Source organism: Sorex araneus, chromosome 3, assembly GCF_027595985.1.
Source record: "Sorex araneus isolate mSorAra2 chromosome 3, mSorAra2.pri, whole genome shotgun sequence".
Taxonomy (NCBI): Eukaryota; Metazoa; Chordata; class Mammalia; order Eulipotyphla; family Soricidae; genus Sorex; species Sorex araneus.
The window spans coordinates 68,638,471-68,653,662 of record NC_073304.1 but is presented as its reverse complement, the minus strand read 5'-3'; the positions used below and the strand labels follow the sequence as shown (position 1 = coordinate 68,653,662).

General features: G+C 42.2%; 1 pseudogene; it reads right to left on the bottom strand.

Moving 5' to 3' along the window:
- Positions 1–755: 755 nt before the first annotated feature.
- LOC101554779 (40S ribosomal protein S16-like) lies at positions 756–1,216 on the bottom strand (annotated as a pseudogene).
- Between the last annotated feature and the right edge of the window lie 13,976 nt (positions 1,217–15,192).

Sequence of the window (15,192 nt, the reverse complement as noted above, 5' to 3'; positions counted from 1 at the left end):
TTCACTGGTTTTAAATATTGTTGGCTATGATGACAACTTACATATTTGTATCTCCAGCTCATAACTATTGCTTTAATTTCAAAGTCTCATATTTAACTATGCATTTATTATTTTGACTTTGGATATCAAAACATCTTCATTTTAACCAGTATTCTGAATGTCATATTAAAACTTCAACTACCTCAAATCTCTGCTCCCTTCCTTGGTGAAATGAAACTCGAGTTTTCTCATTGTGCAGGTCAAAAGTTTTTCAGTCAACTCTCATCCCTCTCTTTTATTCCATATCTCATATCTCATTAGGCAAACATATTCTATATTTAAAATACTTACAAAACAAAACTTCTCCTTAACCACATCCTCTGCTAGTAATCTGACGAAAGATGTCTATAACTTTTAAAAAACTTAAATCATTGTGAGTTACAAACTTACTCATCACTGAGTTTCAGGCATACAATGTTTGAACACTATCCCTTCACTGGTGTGTCCACTTTTCCAGTTTAGTGCCCATCATTATTTTTTTCTTTTTGGGTCACACCTGGCGATGCACAAGGTTTACTCCTGGCTCATGCACTCAGGAGTTAGCTCCTGGCGGTGCTCAGGGGACCGTATGGGATGCTGGGAATTGAACCCAAGTCGCCCTCGTGCAAGGCAAAAGCCCTACCCGCTGTGCTATCGCTCCAGTCCCCCATCATTTCTTTTTATTTCCAGTCCCACAATCGTTTATTATAAAGATGAACCCAATGCACACGACAGGCTCATCGGTAGGATTTCTGGTAGCGAGCACGGGCTCCAGGGCCTCCAATGATTCGCAGCGCCTGGGGATCAGCTCCCAGCAGGGTCCGGTCATACTGGATGAGGATGCCTTTAATCTCCTTCTTGGAGGCCTCATCCAGATATTTCTGAGAGTAGGCCACCAGCGCTTCGGAGATGGACTGGCAGATAGCGTAAGTCTGAGCCACGTGACCACCACCCTTCACCCGGACTCAGATGTCCACACCAGCGAACCGCTCCTTGTTCAGCAGCAGAACAGGCTCCAGAAGCTTGTACTGCAGCGTGCGCGGCTCGATCATTTCCACGGGACGCCCGTTCATTTGGATGAGGCCATTGCCCCATGTTTGTAATGCGCCACGGCCAGGGCCGTCTTCTTGCGTCCGAAGACCTGCACGGACTGCAGCGGTCCCTTAGACTGCATGGCAGTGAGTGTAGACGAGAGCTCCTCCCCCCCTCCATCATTTCTTAATGGAAATTTTGCAATTTATCTTATCTATGCGCTTCCTACATGACATGTAACAGTTCATTCTCAGCAGGGTAGAGGGAGAGTTTATTTGAATGTGCAGTGTGTTATCTGTGCAAAACTCTCTACAATGGCACAGATTTCACTTATCTTGAAGTTGATCTCTCACAAGGCCTTCAAGAGCCTACACCATACCCTGCCTCTATTGTCTCTAGCTGCATCTTCTAATCTCATCAGAGCTTCTATTTAACAAAAAGGAATGCCCCCTTTGTTTCTGATCTTGTTTTAAACACACCAAACTACTTCAACTTCATGGTCTCACCAAGATTATTCTCATAGCTGGGATCTTCTTTCTCCAGATACCCATATGGTTCACTCTCTCCATCTCTTGATTTATTCTCAAACACCACTTTGTGATAAGTAGGATTCTATGTGGTCCATGTACTACAAAGATAGAAAACTGACTGGATTTAGCGATGTGTAGGTCATTTTGTGACCATAGGGAGAACATACTGGAAAAAGAAAATGTCATATTGATGATAATTGAATAAGACAGATGCTTTCATGGATTGCAAGTGTAATTATTACAATCCTAATACATACTTATTTTTATACATAACAATCATCTTTTAATACATCATTCTTTGATACATAAAAATAATCTTTTGGTGAGGAGGGCAAAGTAATGTCCTGGATCAAATCCTTCATACAGGCGTGATATATTCTTGATTGTTGAGCCATGTCCCCATATGCATGCAATTGTCCTTTTTTTATTGAATCACTAGATACAGTTACAAAGCTTTCATGTTTGAATTTCAATCACACAATGATTGAACACCAGTCCCTCCACTAGTGCACATTTTCCAACACCAGTGTCCCCAGAATACCCACCATCCCAACCCTCCTCCTGCCTCTATGGCAGACAATTTCGCCCATACTCTCTCTACTATTGGGCATTATGGTTTGCAATATAGATACTGAGAGGCTATCATATGGGTCCTTTATTTACTTTCAGCACGCATCTCTCATCCCTAATGATCCCTCCAACCGTAATTGACTTAGTAATCCCTTCTCTATTCCAGCTCCTTTCTCCCACAGATCATGAGGCAGGTTTCAATCATGGAGTGATATTCCTGGCACTTGTGTCTACTGTCTGTGGGTGTCAGTCTCATATTATGTTATTTTTTATTCAACAAATGAGTGCAGTCACTCTATATCTATCCCTCTCTCTCTCTCTCTCTCTGACTCATTTCACTTAGCATGATGTAGGATAACATTGGTTTGTCTTTTCTGCCTTGTCACAGGGAGCCTAGGTTTTTGAGAGGTTACTCCCATCACAGTGCTCCCATTCCTCTGTGTTTATATGTAGCCTCTTTCTTTGTGCTCTGCTTCCCCAACTGGCCAATCACCTTTATTTCTCTTTTTTTCATTTTTCAACGTTTTTTTTTCACCTTTATTTCTTAATCAGACTCTGTTAACTTGTAAATATTACTTTTCTCTTCTTCGTAAGTCCTTTGTATAGTTAATTCAGAGCAATATCCTTTTTGTGTGGGCACAGAAAAAGTTAATGCTACACTTTTGTAACTTGGGAGTTAATTGACTTCTAATGATATTCACTCCTGGTCATCTGTTCTCTCAACTTAAGCCTCAGTTGCCCTCACTTTTTAGCACCTCAAAAGCAGGGTCCTAATGAGGGACTAGAGGAACCCAGGGCAAGCTGTGAGCTACCCTTGCGTTGAAATGGGCCAGGTCAAAATGTCATAATACTTAACTATAAGTTAAGAGCATGGTTATGGACAAATTCTGCCATGATCCAAAAAATAACAACTATATTAGGACCCTGCTAGGTCCTAATAATAATAAGACTAATCTGGCCTGAGCACTGTAGTCTGAGATCTATAGCGAGATGCCCCCAAGAGAGACACCCTACAAGCATAATATATCTCTTACTGTGTCCATACAAAATAACTAATATTAAGAAATAGAATTAAGATGTTAATTAAGATGTTAATTAAGTTATTGGACTAAGGAAAAGAGAAAAACCTCTAAGTGGTATTTTGCCCTTGCGCCTGATAGACTCTCAAGAAGGGCTTTCAGATGTGATTGTGCTACCTCACCTGCCCGTGTGGTTGTTACCTCAATGCTGGGGGAGTTGGTAGAGAGACTAGAGAGAGATCCAGGCAGCGAGTGGGAGAGAGGAGAGGTGAGCAAGAGAGACAGAGGAGACAGGAATGAGGGGCTCAGTGAGATCAGAACAGGCGCGTGGGGAGAATGGAATAAATGGCAACTAATCACGAACCAGACTGGCCCTCGTTTCCTCTTTCATCTGCCCATGGTATCGGCCATCCCGGGTGGGGAAGGGGTGCGAGACTACCAAACGCAGACAGAGAGACAGAGAGAGCCATAGAATTTCCTAGCCACCTAGAGTTTACACAGCATGGTACTCTCCATGACCATCCACTTGTAAGCAAATTTCATTATTTCATCTTTCTTAATAGCTGCATAGTATTCCATTATGTAGATGTACCAAAATTTCTTTAACTAGTGGTCTGTTCTTGGGTACTTTGGTTGTTTCCAGATTTTGGCTATTGTGAACAGTGCTGCAATAAACATATAGGTGCAGATGTCATTTCCACTGTGCTTTTTTTGCAACCTCGGGATATATCCCCAGAAGTGGTATTGTGGGGTCATATGGAGCAACTGTCTTTTAAAAGGTCACAATATATGACCCAAATGGTACTTCCCCTAAAACAATTGAACCTGGATCATCAGAAAAAGACATGTAAATCTATGAACAATATGTATATCTCAAGTCATTTTAGCATTAAAAATTAATTACCTAAATGTAAGGCATCATCTAAATTTTTGCCCCCTGTTTGTTTCTTGATGTCATATAAAATAATGGTTTAGGGATTGGAGAGATAGTATAGGGGTTAAGATATGTGTTTTGCAATATAGTTGACCCTAGTTTGATCCCCAACACCACATTGTTTGCATATCACACCCAGATAGTAGTCATGGAGACAACCCTCCTCACTCCCCCCACCAAGTCTAGAATCAAAAGGTAAAACCCTGGAGGGCCTCAGGGCACCTCCAAGTAGTCCAGATAATTCCTGGCATCACAGGGTCCAAGAAGCACCACATCCTTGAACTGCTGGCCCAGTTAGCTAAGAAGCACCAAGACTTGCTCCTGTGGTCCTGTGCATCACTTGAGAACCTCTCTTCCCCCCTAAAAAACATTGGTTTCTGGTACAAAAGACAGAAAAGGCACATGCAACTATGTTGCTTCATGTACAATGTGCAAGAAAGGTGACCTTGCAGTTCTAAAAACATGTTGAATTTTTTTTTCAGGTAAGCCATGAAAGACAGGTAAACTATTAACACCTATGCCCAATGCCATTGCAGATGTGTCAAGACCAGCTCTGGCTAGAACCGAAGTTAGACAGTTATACTTATTCATAAATAAGTGCATGAAGCCCTTCTAAATTCCATGCTAAGTTTCAACTTGAAGAGTTAGAAACAGCTGTCCTGACAAGAAGATTTTTTGTCTCTGGTGGGTATCTTGAACCTAAGTGAAGGCCATGCTATTTTCTTAAGGAATGACAGATTGTTGTAGCCCTGGGTCCCTGATTTCACATTTGAAAGAACTCATTAACCAACAAAGCATTTGCCAAGATTGCGTTTGCAATTAGTACCACTATGACCTTGCTGGTTTTTTCCAATCCAGTTTTACTTCAGTTGAGACAAATACTGAATACAAACAAACCTATTTTTTTTTAAAAAAAAAGGGGGAATATACCTGTTTAGTTATGACTTCCAGTTCTCGCATATAAAAGTGAGGAAATGACAGGGCTGGAGACAGTACAACAGATCCCCAGCACCTCATATTGTTCCCCTAGCATGAGGAGTGATTCCGGAGTGCAGAGCCAGGATTAAGCCCTGAGCACAAGCATCACCAGATGTGCCAAAAGGTAGGGAAAAAGAAGGAAGAAGGAAAGGAAAGCAAAGGAAAGAAAAGAACGAAATAAATAAAGAAAGAAAGAAAGAGAGAGAGAAAGAAGAAAGAAGAAAGAAAGAAAGAAAGAAAGAAAGAAAGAAGAAAGAAAGAAAGAAAGAAAGAAAGAAAGAAAGAAAGAAAGAAAGAAAGAAAGGAAGAAAGAAAGAAAGGAAGGAAGGAAGGAATAAAGAAAGGAAGGAAGGAAGGAATAAAGAGAGAGAAAAACAAAGAGAAAGAGAAAAAGAAAGAGGGAAGGAAGGAAGGAAGGAAGGAAGGAAGGAAGGAAGGAAGGAAGGAAGGAAGGAAGGAAGGAAGGAAGGAAGGAAGGAAGGAAGGAAGGAAGGAAGGAAGGAAAATCGAGAGAGAGAGAGAGAGAGAGAGAGAGAGAGAGAGAGCAAAGGGGGGCAGGGAGATAGAGACAGACATACTAGGTCTAGAGATTTAGTACAGGGGATAAGTCTCTTGCATTACTCATGGCTAAACCTGATTAGATACCCATAGAGACCCTGAGCACCACTAGTGGGATTCCAGAGCACAGAGCTGCCCGTAAGCCCTGAGCACAGTCAAGGTTGGATCCACAACAAATGAACAAGCAAAAGAATGAATAAGAACAGGAAGTTTAGGGGCTGGAGCAATAGCACAATGGGTAGGGTGTTTGCCTTGCACGTGCCCTACCTGGGTTCGATTCCCAGCGTCCCATATGGCCCCCCGAGCACTGCCAGGAGTAATTCCTGAGTGCAGAGCCAGGAGTAGCCCCTGTACATCGCTGGGTGGGATCCCAAACAAACAAACAAACAAACATAAAAAACATAAAGTTTAGAAATGTGTAGCCTAGTGTGTCCGTTTAAGTATATTTCAACATGATAATCCAACATAAATTTACTTTTTCAAGTAAGTCCTTCCAAATATTCTAGCACAAAAACTTGAAAATCATGATAATGCCGTCCTTCACGGTTGAAAATAATTATAAAAAGTTAACAGGTGAAAAATACATAACTTTAGGAAAAGGTCTTGGGTTCTTTCATACTATGAAAACTATACATATTGCACTGAACATAAGATTCAGTGAATTAGCACAGATGCAGGTGAATGAGCTCTGGTGGCTTACTGCCAGTGGAGGGCAGCAGAGAGCTACTTGAGACTCAGGACTCCCAGCTAAGAGTAGGATTCTATAGTGCAAAGGGAACATTTAGAAAACCAGCCTCAGGATGACCAGCAAGAGCAGAATTCCAAAACATATTATTGAATAAATTCAAGGAATCAAGAAGATAGGAAGAAAATTTCAGGATACTCAGAATCATCATAAGTTCTATTTAGCTCCCAGGAAATACTGACTCTGACAGTGAGTTCTCTCCTGAGAAACTAAATCTAAATCAAATTTTAAATCAACTACTAAATCAAACTTTCGGTGTGGTCATTTCAATTCCAAAAACTCAGATCTCGAAGTTATTAACAAATATGTTTTTTGTACAATCTTTTTGCAAAGACGACATGTCCTGTGAAAAGAATATAAAACTGCTAGCATTCGGAGGAGAAAAATCATAGATGAATGATGAGTAGCAAGCATGGTTACAATGGTTACCTAGAATATTTAAAAATCTGAGGCTTTGCAAATATGCTTAATAAGACATTCTTTCTAGTAGCTTTGTGAAGGTGCGAATTCGAAGGCAAGCCAGGAGCAAGACGTGATCTATCCAAAGCCAGGATTCATGTTCCTTTTTTGTGTCATCATAGTGTTATGAACTTAAACAAGTCATTTTCCCTCCTAGGTCAATATTCTTCCTTCTCAAAATATGCTATTCTCAGGTGCCTGTTAAGGGGGCAGGCTGTGGGGGGTGGGTGGAAGGAAACTGGGGACACTGGTGGACGGAAGCTGATACTGGTGGTGGGATTGGTGTTGAAATATCAAATGCCTAAAACTCAACTTGAATACCTTTGTAAATCATGGTAGCAATGTAGCACTGTCTCCCATTGTTTATCGATTTGCTCGAGTGGGCATCAGTAATGTCTCTGTTGTGAGACTTTTTGTTACTGTTTTTGGCATATCAAATACTCCACGGGTAGCTTGCCAGGCTCTGCCGTGTGGGTGGGATACTCCCAGTAACTGGCCAGGCTCTCTGAGAGGGACAGAGGAATCGAACCAAGGTCGGCTGCATGCAAGGCAAACTCCCTACCCGCTGTGCTATCATTCCAGCCCATAAATCATGGTATCTTAATAAAATAACAAAAAGTAATGTCTCCCTCTATTAGATTTGAAAACAAAACATAAGATATCTATAATATGAGCTGGAGAGATATAGCACAGAGGGTAGGGCGTTTGCCTTGCACACGGCCAGCCCGGGTTTATCCCCAGCATCCCATATGGTCCCCTGAGCACCACCGCCAGAAGTAATTCCTGAGTGCATGAGCCTGGAATAACCCTGTGCAATGCCGGATGTGACCCAAAAAAGAAAAAAATACATATCCATGATAATTTTATACAGCTTTTCATTGCTAGTTTGATCATAGTAAAAGCAGGAAGATACCAGGCCAGAGAGGTAAGGAACTTGCATGCATTTACTGGGGTTTGAATCCCTAGTACTACATACGTTCCCCTGGGCCCCTCCAGAGGTATCCCTGAGGACTGCTTGGTGTGGCATCAATCACCATCCCCTAAAAAAGAAAAAGTAGGAAAGAACCTAAGGAACAACAAAAAGGTATTTATAGAACAAACCTTCAACAGATTTAATTATTTTCTTCAATAAACCCTGAACTTTCTGATTTTCTGTCAATTCTGGTCAGTATAATTCAGATTCTGCTCAATAGACCTTTAGCTTAATGGTGACTTAATTAACTACTAATTAAATGCTAAGCATATTTGCATCTTAAAGTAATATTTCCTTCCTGTGAACAGTGTTTCCTTGCTAAATTTGTTTGATGGTATTCCAAGCCAGATACAAATGACAGAGATTTTATAGCCACTTTCTAAAAAAAAATTATGCTCAGGGTCATAGAAATAGGGAGGAAATTTAAGTACTTTGCAGCCCAAATACTTTGGTACTTTGGAAACTGACTCATAACAATAATAATAATCTGGAAATAAAATAGTAATACACAATCATTCCTGTGAAGCTATGGGAACATATTAGACAAACTCAAATACAGCTGTCATAGCTTTGTGTCCTGTTTAGTTACATCTCACACTGTGATTTTTCTGGATGGACAACAAGAGAGAACTGAGTGCATGTCAATGAGTTGTTAAATGTAGACTGCAAGTTCAGGACTTTCATCAATTTTTCCCTAATCAGACAAAGGGTGAAAAGGGTGGGAGAAGAAGGATGTGTAGACTCTCTACATTCTCGGTTATAATCATATTTTTAACAGGAGAATTCAAAATTGGTCTGAAGAGCCAGAAATGAAAAATAGAGGCATCAGAAAAAGTCATCCTTTCTTTAAAAAAAATTCAAATTTATCATTTGGGGGTGGGGAGGGATAGGTTTAATGGTGTCAAGCAGTTCCTGCATGCATAGCATGCTAGCTAACCCATTGAATCGGCTCAACATCCTCAGCCTCATCATTTTGCAGAAAGATAGATAACTAGGGCTGGAGAGAAAGTAAAGTGGTTAGGGCACTTGCCTTGCACTCTGTCAATCCAGATTTGAGCCCCGCATGTCAGATGGTTCCCAGAGCCTCACCAAGAGTGACCCCTGAATGCAGAGCCAAGAGTCCATCCTGAACAGTCAGTCCTGCGTCTAATACCCAAGTCAAATCAAGACAAAACAAAAAGAAAGAAATCCTAAGATTAAGAGAATGACTAGTTCAAATGTTCCAACGTAATAGCAACTAGTCTAATTATCTTCGTATTCTGCAATTCTGTTTGACCAAACTAGGTAACAAGTCGTCAAACTTCACAGTTAAACACATGAAGTATTGGTCAAAAAATAAAACAGAATAAGTAAAATAGGCTTCTTTAAAATTTACAAAACACTGAGACATTTTCTCCAGTAGTATTCAGATGTTTTGTTAATGGAGCCCATAATAAGTAAACCCTGAGCACAGACAAATGTGGCCCCTAAACCAAACCCAAAGCAAAACAAAAAGTCACAGGGAATGAGAATCATTTCTTTTTTTCTATTGCCTCTGTCTAAAGTGTTAAATGCCAGCATAGTTTAAAATTGCTATTCTGAAAAGTCTTAGGTTACATAATCTCTCTGTCATAGTCTTTACATATGCCCAGATATTCCATTTAATATTTACTGTAAAAAGAAGTAAAAGAGAAGGAGTCCATCGGGATTGGGAATTCCATTTACGTGAATTTTAAGGTATTTTGAGAAAAAGGGATATAGACATGCACAGTGTTGTATCTTGAAGGTAGCAATTGTTTACCGTATATTACCTGATATGAACTAGGTAGCAATCCCAAACCAACTAACAGGTTGGTCCTTACAAAACTAAATCTAAGACGTTTATTTTTTTCTTGTGTTAGATATTTATGCCAGATGCATCTGGTTGCAATACGGAAATTTGGGGAGCACATGCTTTACGTGTAGGAGGCCTCAGTTTTGTCCCCTATTGTCCACTGGGTGTGACCCCCATAATGGGAGGAGGAGGAGCAGGTTGGGTAAAGAAAGCAAACCTACAAAATTAGTTTTACAACTTTTTTACAACTTGTCTCTTGACATAGACTGTAAAACACTTGAAAATGTTCATTAAAAGTGTAATTGCCCTCCTGAAGACTTGAGGTCGTTAAATCCTTTTTCCTTCTCTCCTGCTAAACTTACTAAAATGCTTGTTGATGTCACAAAAGCAGTTTAGCAATTAAGATTTTTTTTTTTTAAAGAAAAACCAAGATGTCTCCTTTGAAAATCAGTGATCACACACCTTCAGTACAACTATTGAGCTCTGTGGTCACTAGATGGCGCTGCTGCCGTTTGAATGAGATTCTTTTCTTGCCCCCGCCCCTCCACCTTTTTAAAATATTTAAGATACAGTTCTGGGCAATGTTTTGGGTTTTGTTGTTGTTTTGTCTTGTGTTTTATTGCTGTTGTTGGGATTTTAGTGAGTTAATGGCATTTTATATTTTTTTTAAATGCAAAGCAACTTATTTTTCCTATGAGGAAAGAACTGAAAGGTGAAGTAACCTGCTTGCTTTAGGAACTATAGAAAGTAGTAGAGCCAGAGAAGGAAGTCTGTTCTCCTGTCTACACTTGACATGCGTTAAAAAACTGCTGCATTGGAGAATTAACAAAATCAATCGGCTTTTAACCAAAATCCACTGAATAATATGTACTACATATTATTAACTTTATTTCTCTTTTTCACCTAAATTTCTTCCTGGAAACTGGTTACAGATGAATCATGAGAACCCATGACTTTCCCAGATCAGACTTTAAAGAGAAGTTGGCAAAAGTCTTACATTCAAGTTTAGGTGAGTCCTTCCTCAAAAAAAAAAAAAAAAATGTCCTCCATTGAGCGGAAAGGTAAGTGCCAGCAAACCAAAAAGAGTCTCCTTCAGCAAGTTATTACAACTAAGCAAATATACACAACCTACACAATCAATCCAATACAGAGAGAATTTTCAACACAGCCTTCCTGTCAAAAGAGGGGGGGAGAAGCAATCCAGATGGGTTTTCTTAAGAAGACTACAGCTAAAAAGGATGCAGATGCAGCTGTGAGAGCAAGGCTGACCTGCTCTGACAGACTGAGGAGAGGAGAAATGGAATAGAATGACTGGACAGGTGGGTGAAGGCAATTTAACTTCAGAGAAGCCACCAAGTGCCACCGCTGACGTGTTCAGCTACCCGGGCTCTCAAGAGAAAGGGAGAAATGTACTAACTAGCCCTTGTGTGGACTGGCAGGGAGGAAATGGGAGCCAGGAGCTCTCCCACACTTGCTCAAAGTTGTTGGACCCCCTTTTTATTTTTCATCCCCCACCTCAAGAAAAGAAAAAGTGGGAGGGAGGAATGGACTTGCATTGAAAAGAAAAGAAAGGGAGGAGGCAAGGAGCCTTGGGAAAATCTCCACAGATGAGCATTTTTGTTGCGTTAAGTGGCCAACATTAGCAGCCTAAACACGTAGGGGAAGGCTAACATCGCCTGTTAATGTAACGCAGGGAAGGGATGGTAGATCTGGGAGTTGGGCTAGAAGAGCTAGTTTCATAGCAAAAAAAAAAAAAAACGAAATATCAGGGGGCTTAAATTCATAGGGGTTTGGCTATAGGGAGTTTAGGACAGGCCTCATTCCCCAAGAGAGGTGAATACTGGGTTATCACTGATTGATTAATAGATACAGATAGACACGTATATGTATGCATACACACATCACAACCATCTTAAATATTTGCCTACAGCATGAAAAGAAAATTCTTAGTCCAGAATTCTGTGGTTGTCTCTGGGAGGAACTAGAGGAAAAGTCTCTGACTACCCTTTAGACAAAGGGTGACCCCAAACTTGGCATAAAATGCTACCTTTAGCATCTACATCCCCCTCAAGCTGTTTCTTTTCTTCTTTTCTTTTGAGAGACAGACAGACAGACAGACAAGAGACAGGAGAGAGAGAGAGAGAGAGAGAGAGAGAGAGAGAGAGAGAGAGAGAGAGAGAGAGAGAATATAAGGATGTGGTGATGTGAAGCTGGGGGGATAGGGAGATATGCTGGGGAGAAAGTGAGAAGAGGAAAGAAAGAGAGGAAGAGTAGAAACGGAAGAAGGCCTGGAAGAAGAAAGGAGCCTGCTATGAGGGTAGGGAAAACTGAAGGAATAAAAGGCAATTGCAGTATTACAGTCCAGTTATTTTTCAGGGCTGGGTTGGGTTGGGTTTGTTTTTTTTCAAAACTACTTCAATTATTAGTACCTTCCTTTCCTTCCCAGCAAACTTTCAGTAGTGTTCTAGCTGCACTAAAGTCAAACAAAACAAAACTCTAGAGCGTTGGGGCGGGGAGAAGGCCCGGAGGGTGATGCGCGCGGAGGTCCAGTTCCCGTTGCAGCCGGACTCCCCCAGGAAGCTAACACACACCAAGCACCCGGTCGCGTTGCATCTTCTTCAAGGCCGCTGCACTTTTCTGGGTCTCTTCTGTCCTCAAGCTCTACTTTGTAAAAATCAAGAGTGAGGCCGGCTTTTTCTGAGCAAAGAGCCCACGAGATCCACGAAATTATCAAAGGTGGAATGGCCATCAGTTCCCCGGTGCCCGGCCTCGAATTTCCCATCACTCTGGGTTCATTTCTCAAAAGTTCCAAGTGTTGCCACAAGGACCTAGTATTTCTCCTCGGGTCTGGCCTCCTGGATCCCAGGGGCGAGCGAGCCATGCGTACACCGTGTCTCCCTCAATGCCTGTATTTAGGACAACGCATTTAGGAAATCCAAAGAACCCAACAATTTGGGCTCTACAATTTGATTGGAAACTCGCAGCGTCTCAGATCTGGCAGCCGGTGGCGGACTAGTGCAGTGTGGACTGGGAGGAAGTGGGGGGTGGGGGGAAGCCCCTGCGGTAAGCGACTGGCCCTGTTCGACACTGGGATTCAAGTGATGTTTTCGACAGGAAATTCTTAAGGACTAGTAATACACCAGAACTCCTGGTATGTGGTGGCCTCGGCCTGGTATGTTCTTTAGGAAACCCCAATTCAGCCTGCTCTGGACAAATTTAGGGTGCAAAGGGGATATTCTCTCCCAGTTCCGAATACTCTCATCTTCCCCAGTGCGCTCTTGCGCTTTCCTGGGAGAGCACCGCGCTGCCGAGACTCGAGCTTCTGTCAATTGCACAGAGCAATTACTAGGAAAATATTATGACGATGTTGTAGGGCGGAAGGGGATGTGAGGGGGTAGGGGAGAGGGAGTTAGTTTGGAGAGTAATTTGCAAAGGAATATTAACTTTGATTCCCGAGGTCACAGCCCCGTAAAGGGGTTAAGTATTTGGGTGAGTTGCCTCGCTCGGCCTCTAGGTGGCGGGCGTTGGTACCCAACAACCATCAGGCGAGTTCTGACTCCAAACAAGATTAAGCTTCTTGCTGGTTAAAAATAATAATAGTAATAATATCGAGGTGTGGGGCTGTTTTTTCCCCTTTTGGATATTTATTTATTGCAGGGAAAAGTCATTGATTTTCCTAAGCAAACTGTGTTTCTCCTTCACTTGGTGGAAAATAAAAACTGTTTGAATAAATAAGTTATTTCTGAACATTTTGTTGTCAAAGTGTTAAATGTTCCCGTCATTTTTATTCAAACACTAACATGATTACAGCCAATTATATATTCACCAGTGTTCTTTATTTTAGAGTAATTGTACTTGTCACTAATAAAACAGAGGCATAATGGATCGCTACTGTTCTGGATTTTCAAGCAATTTTGTGTAATTTGATTGAATTATACATCTTATCTGCTACATTTTTATTTTTATATTTGGGGATCCTATTTTCTTGAAAATTGCAGCTCTGTGCTTGTTTTGTTGTTTCTTCAGTAACGTACACTTCGGTAACACTGATAAATAGAAAGAGTCCCTTTGAAATGTCGAGAATCAGCGGTTTCTTTCCCCACCCCTGTCCCCAACCCCCTCCCTGCACTTGTGAGCGGGTAAGACCTGAACTCTACGCTGTCAGGCACTCTGAGTCAGTGGGTAAGCTTACCCAAAAGTCCAAAGGCAAGACAAACTCCCCCACCCACCCCCAGAGACAGCCTCCTCCCCAGAAGAGTCTTCAGGGGTTTGTCTCTTTCCTGTAATGATATTGTTGAGTGTCTGGGGCTTCAAACATGCCACGACAAGCCGGCCATGAGTTCAGTTCATGTGCAATATGTATCAAGGGAAAGAGTATACACAGTGCAGCCTAAAGATAAACTGTATATATTACTCCAATTACACAACCCCCAAACGCCCTACCTACCCAATCATCCCTCTGGCAATTACAACAATTATCTGTCTACTGGCCTATGTTCTTTTTGGTGTCAGATATACACGGAATTAATCGTTTCTTCCTTTTAAAACATCTCAATAAAAAAAGATAAAGGCAGAAAAAGACACAGGAACATCTACCGAGCGTTTGCCCAGCCGACGAATCAATAAGTAACTCTGTCAACAGACAGAATGTAGAATTTTTAAGGGACCGGCTCGAAACTAAAGGAGTGGAAAATGTGTAACACCCCCTCGCCCCCACCCTCCCCAATAAATCCATCCAGTTCCTAGGGCACATCTCAAAAGCCCCGCTAGGAACTGCAGCTGCGAGATGGAGCCAAAGGCTCTGACAAGTGGTTTGTGTATGACCCAATATTTATCAATAACAACAACAACAAAATCAAGTGAAACCAAGACTGGGGATTTTGAACAGCTTCTAAAGCCCTGGCGTGGATACACACGTGGGCGGGAAGGAAAGAAAAAAAAAGGAAGGAAGGAAGAAAAGTCACTGGAGATGAGTTGGCTCCAAGTGTCCGCCCTGGGGAGCGTTCCTGGGGCAAAATCCAGTGCTAATTGATCCCAACCAGCCTCACCGCTGGAAAATCTTCCTAGGGAACAAAGAATGGGGAGTCCGTGCTGAAGATACTTTAAGCCTCCCCCGCCTCCAAGTAAATTGGAGTGTTTGATCAATAATGTGTGCATATGAAAATAGGGGAAAGGAATTGCTTCTAATTAATGAGAAAATTAAAGTTTCATGTGTGATTCCCGACTTCTTAAAACTCAAGTGTCCCTCACCCTCCGAGGCCATTGTCTTGGGGTCGAGACTTAGAACTTCCTCCAGGAAAACCCTCTGGGCCCCGTTGAGCGTTCCAAGGAGAGGAGCTGGTCCCCTTCGGGGGGTCTTTCCGCTTCCCTCGGGTGTAGACTCCGCCAGGCGGGGAGCCTGCGGGGCAACGACCCCCGTGATGCGGCGGCCGAGGAGCGAAGGGGACAGTTCTGGAGCCAGACCCGCGCGCTACGCGCCTAGACCCCGCGCCGCGCGGCCCGCCAGCTTCGCCCGCGGCGCTCGGATGGAGCCGGGCTCTGTCGCCGCTCCCGGCTCCTCTGC